Below are 6089 nucleotides of genomic sequence, written 5' to 3'. Positions count from 1 at the left end.
AGTGTTCCGAAGTAGGGGCATAGCATCATTTTTGAGATGCAGGTATCAGAAAAGTTCAGACTAAGGTATTTCAATGAGGCTTCGAAAAATATGACTTCTTGTTGGAGTAAAAATTCATACACTCATTGATATGACTGTGGAGTGTCTAGGCTCAGATAGAAGGCAGGATTGCCCTAGAATGTGGAAAGAGACAGGTGATGAAGTAGTAATTTGTGGGAAAATGTATTATCATCCCAGATATTGAAAGGGTAAATCTCCATGCCTTGAATTCCTCCTTTGCACTGTAGAACTAGTCACACTAACGGGCAAATGATGGTCTATGACCCTTAAGCACAATTTTTAAAGATAATAGTTGTAATCCATAAAGGACATGGTATGATATGAAGACATTGAAAATCCCACATCCATAAGAGTTAAAATATACTTACCAAGTCCTGTCGCCTGTCGATCTCCTATGTAATTAGTTACATCGAAAATATAGCTTTATAGGACCATACCATTGTCCACCTCCTCACTATGATCCAAAAGACACTTTATGGGATGGATATACCCTGCAATGGATGCCTCCTCTACTGGCCATAGGAGATCCACAGGCGACAGGACTTGATAAGTATATCTTACCGCTTATAGACGTGGGATTTTCAATGTCTTCATATCATACCATGGCCTTTATTGATTACAACTATTACCATTGAAACTGTGCTTGAGGGTCGTAAAGCATCATTTGCCCGCTAGTGTGGCTAGTTCTACAGTGTGAGGGAGGAATTCAAGGCACGGAGATTTGTTTTGATGCAGCAGTTAATATCTGACCTTTGGTTGGGATCTCAGCATTACTGCACCCTTAGTACCTTGACTATACAGCTTCCTCTGGACCACTGCAACATTCAAACCTTTTTTGGACATATCCCACTATTCCATTATCCTTTTGCACCTTTTCTACAATCTGGTATTAACTTTGTGAATTTCTCTTGTTGACCATATCCAGTACTGTGGCTCTGGTACCGAGACATCCAGATAAAGGACTACACCGGACTGTTCCTTTGCAGGACCATCTATCTAGTATTACTAGACCCTGTATATATCTTCACCCACTGGCAGTACCGACGCTTCGTTTTTTTTTAATCAGAAAAAAAAATGTATTGAGTAAAAAGCAACAGTTACATCAAAAACAGTGTATTGTTCCATTCCACTGTAAACTATATGCAATATTAGGATGTCAACAGTAGGATAATTCAACAGTGTGCCATATCATATGGGGGAAACAGCAAACATAAAACAGAAAGAAAAACCTGAACATAGGAAAAGAAAGAAAAAAGCAAACCAAACAAAAATAGAAGACTTACCTCAAATATAGAAACACTATATAATATAGAATCAGCCTTCTTCCCCAAATGAACCTCAACCCTCAAGAAGTCTATTCATTACCAGTTTTTGGGGTGCAAGGTCTGGGATATCCAGCCATGGTTGCCACATTTGGAAACATTTTGTGTTGGTATATTAACTTCTCACAGATAAGCATATTGTTCACTTGTTAAATCCATTGTTTATTAGTTGGGACTTGAGAAGACATCCAGTAACGTGCAATCAGTTTACATGCGAGATACAATAGGAGAAAAATTGAGATTTGTACATGCGGAGTCAAAGTCTCCTCCTCAAGAGCACCAAGCAAACAAACAATAAGGTCTTTAGTAAGCTGAATGTTAAATATCCTTGAAATTACTTCAATAACATCTGTCCAGTAACGGAATAGCTTGGGACATTTCCATATCTTGTGAAGGAGGTCCCGTTGATCTCTCTCAAAAATATGGAATGCTTCACGAATTTGCGTGTCATCCTTGCTCAGGGGCAATACTAATCTTCTCTATATCGTTCCAATTTTAGTATATGTCCTGCCAAAGCGAGGACAGGACATTGGCTTTTTAATAGTATTAGTGTTCATTGTGTTATGTGGTAGCAGTTTTATTGCTAGTTTCTTCATTGCTTGACTTAAAGTGGACCTTCAGTAATTTTTTTCAACTTTCCATCTATTAACTTTTCTGCCCTTGTTGTTTTAAAGGAACACTAAAGAGATTTTTTTTTTAAAATAACAAACATGTTATATTTACCTCCACTGTGCAGCTCGTTTTGCACAGAGTGGCCCCGAACCTGGTGTTCTGGGGTCCCTCCTTTGGCTGTCTGGGCTCCCCCCCCTGCAAGAACTTTACACCTTCATGCAAGCTCTCTCGCTGTATCACTGTATCACTCAGCCCCGCCCCAGCACGCCGTTTCATTGGATATGTTTGACAGCAGCGCGAGCCAATGGCTGCGCTGCTTTCAATCAACCAATGAATGAGCCAAGAAGCCAGCGCGTTCATGGCACGGGACTTTTAAAGGGGTCAGGTAAGTAAACAGTGGCTCGGGGGGGCCGCTAATGCTTGGATGTTTTTTCACCTTAATGCATAGAATGCATTAAGGTGAAAAAACATGTACCTTTACAATCCCTTTAACTTTGGATAGTAAAACATTTTCTTTCTGCCAGTAAATACCTTATACAGCCCACTTCCTGTTTCTTGTCTGGTAAAAATGCCTAGGCTTATGACATAATGCACAGCTCTCTCTCACTCTTCTGAGAGTTTGCCAGGAAGTGAGGGGGGTGAGTCATTAGAGGGCCAATGACAGCTGCGGTACTGGAGGTGTGCCTCTGTGTGTCTGTGTAAATCCAAGAAGTGTACAGGCAGCAGCTTCAGCTGCCCACAGTTAAAATGGATGCAGCCAGACTCGGTGGAGGGAGATTTCTGCAGCATATTTGGCAAGTACAACATCACAGTATATATACAATTATATGCAAAGTGGTTGAAGGGAAGCTTCAGAATGGCAAAGATATTTTTATTATTATGTGAGCAGACTGCAGTTCCTCTTTAAATAATTATCCTTGCTATCTGGGTATAAATATATACATACAGTCAGGGCTTTTTTTCAGGGGGAACTTGGGGGAACTCAGTTCCACCACCTCTGGCTCAGACCCTTTGGTGCCCGCTCACCACAATCACTTGTAAACACAGAAGTCTGGTTTCTGTTTTTACAAGTGACAGCTTTGTAACCCCCTGAACTCTGCACTCTGTATGTAATGCAATTCTGGTATTTAATGCCCCTTTAAGACCCTCCTACTGTTTGTGAACCCTGAACGGGTCGTGGTTGAGTTCCTGCACCTATTTTCTGAGAAAAAAAGCTCTGCATACAGTGACACACAAAACTCCTGCTAAATTATGGTCTTGAGGTTCATACACATGGATGCTGCGGCCTGTACAGTGTGAATCAGTGTTTTATTTTTTTTGTGGCTGGAGCTGTATGCAGGCAGTCTATGTTATGCTATGCGGACACTGCAGCTGTATGGACATAGCCGCAGGTCCTAATTTGCAAGTGTGTAGATGCAGATCTACTGTATGTCCCGAATACAGGCAGTGTGCATTTGGAGTCCTTCACCCACATTTGAACACCTGTTGCAATAGGGGGTGGTTAGGGTGTGTACAGGCACATCCAGCACACCCTGTGCACACATCGATGGGAACACTTAAAGAGATTGTAAATATATATATTTTTTTTAATAATAAGCATGATAACTTACCTGCTCTGTGCAATGGTATTACACAGAGCGGCCTTAAACTTCCTCTTCAAGGGTCCCCGGTCAGTGCTCCTGGCTCATCTATTGACACACACAGCTCTGGTTGGCCCTGCCCCTGCTCCCTCTTCATTGGATTTGATTGACATGTCCATGTCTAGTGAGAAAGGAGAGCAGAGCTGCTGCTCTTGGACACAATGCAGGATCAAGAGCGGGCTCAGGTAAGTATTTGGGGGGGTCTGGGGGGACTGAGGGGAGGTGATCATACAAGGTGTTTTTGATTGTAAAGGTTCCATTTAAAAAAAATAATACAAAGAATAGTTTTGCACAGAGTAGCCCGATTCTCGTCTTCTTGGCTCCCCCACCAGTTCTCCTGGCTCCTCCCTCCTGTCGAGTGCCCCCTTAGAAAGCCACATTCTATGGCGGCACTCATGAGCCACCCTGTATGTGTCTATTGACTCAGACAACAAGGCTTGGCCCCGCCTTCCAGCTTCCTTGTCATAGGATTTGATTAACATGACTGCTGTGAGGAGGGACAGGGCTAAGAGTGCTGCTGTTCTTGTGCACATCGCTTGATCAAGATCAGGCTCAGGTAAGTATAGGGGGGGGGGGGATCCTCTGCAACAGAAGTTTTTGTTACCCTAATGCAGAGAATGCATTAAGGCAAAACACCTTAAGCCTTTTCGACCACTTTAATAGTAAATGATTCTTAAGTACTGTATCTCAACAAAATTATTGGCTCTACTTTTTATACTGGCTTATCATTCTGGAATATATTTATTTTTATTAGTATAGCACCATTCACAGTATTGTCACATGTGTGCCTGTGGTCCAGTGTTCACATCACAGTCTCTTCTCAGTAAGTAAGAATAAATGTCTCACTTCCCCTTGATCGTGTTAGATATTACTTCCAGTAGTCAGCTCTTGGCTTTGGGTGATATGACACCCTGTCAGTTTAGGCAAAATAACTATTTTGACACCTTTGTCATAGCGGATAAAATATTTTCCTACCATGCCAGGCGGCCAGCTCCTAATGTGCTAGGCTGCTGTGTTTCTGTGTAGTAAAGCTAATGAGCTTTAAAATGGCCACGCTTGGAAACGTTTAGCTTTTATGTCACTCACCCCCTAAGCAACTGTTTGGTAACGTCCTGCCAGTGTTAAACCCAGATTAATACACAGCAACAGGCCCTGGCAGAAATATAGATGCAACAGCTGGTATTCAGCTGCCTGGCACAGAGACAGGCATCCAAGGTCCATTTCAGAGGTGGTTGAGCATACTGTAAGACATGAGTTGTTTCTGTGCATGAACCAAAAAAAGATGTCACTTATGTCCTACAAGTCCTACAACAGAAAACTGTTTATGCACTTAACAAGTCATTAGCCCTATAACTGTATCTCAGCATTGATGTCATTTTACATAAAGGTATTGGTGTTTATAATTATTTATCTTTTTTCTAATATATGTAGCGCTAACTCCCGCATGAGCCACTTAAGATGATGGGTTCTCTGTTCTGCCGCGACTCTTTTAGCTGCTCGATCCTCAATGACACACCTTGGTTGAAGGCCACTCACACCTGTGTAACTTAAAGGGGTTGTAAAGGTAAAAAAAAAATCCTAAATGGCTTCCTTTACCATAGTGCAGTCCTCCTTTACTTACCTCATCCTTCCATTTTGCTTTTAAATGTCCTTATTTCTTCTGAGAAATCCTCACTTCCTTTTCTTCTGTCTGTAACTCACAGATAGAGAAAGGAGCTGTGTGTTAGTGGGCGTCCTGACTCTCCTGCTCCCCCCCTCCCCCATCAAGGGAGGGGCAGAGCACGACACTCCACACCAGGGAGAAAGCCCTGCATTACTGTGTGTAGTTACAGACAGAAGAACAGGACGTAAGGATTTCTCAGATGAAATAAGGACATTTAAAAGCAAAATCTAAGGTTGAGGTAAGTGAAGGAGGACTGCACTAAGGTAAAGGAAGCTATTTAGGGGAAAAAAATGTACATTTACAAACCCTTTAAGTGTGTAGTATCCTACCATTCTATAATAATTCACAGAACAAAAATACAAATGATGCTAAATACATAGATGAATACAATAATGCAATCAATTATACAATAAATATGAGCAGAAATTAGTAAATGCAGTCCATTCAGTGCTTGAAAACAATTCCACTCAAATGTGTTAACTCCAATCAACACAATATTCTCCACATGACTTCTGTGAATAATTTATAGATGGGAATTATTCGGAGCGGGTTGAACACACAGGCGGTGGCACCCGCCTACATATACTACCTACTTCATCACATACAGTATATAACGGCAACATTTTTTTTCCAGATTTTGATCGAGTAGAAAAGGGTAGAATCCCTTGGATTTAAAAAAAAGAATAATAAATTGCCATCTGTTTCCTGTTGTGGAAATTACCCTTCACTTCCTGTCCTAGGAATGCAACAGAAGAGAGTGAGGTAAAAAAAACTACAGCGAGGGAAAATACC

General features: G+C 41.5%; 1 non-coding gene across 1 annotated transcript; it reads right to left on the bottom strand.

Annotated features, from left to right (window-relative positions):
• Positions 1–1798: 1798 nt before the first annotated feature.
• Positions 1799–1905, bottom strand: LOC120925364. Its single transcript, XR_005746646.1, has one exon. It is a non-coding gene; the product is annotated as a U6 spliceosomal RNA (small nuclear RNA).
• Positions 1906–6089: the final 4184 nt, after the last annotated feature.

Source organism: Rana temporaria, chromosome 1 (assembly GCF_905171775.1).
Source record: "Rana temporaria chromosome 1, aRanTem1.1, whole genome shotgun sequence".
In the NCBI taxonomy this organism is placed as follows: Eukaryota; Metazoa; Chordata; class Amphibia; order Anura; family Ranidae; genus Rana; species Rana temporaria.
This window is presented reverse-complemented; position numbering and strand designations above follow the sequence as displayed.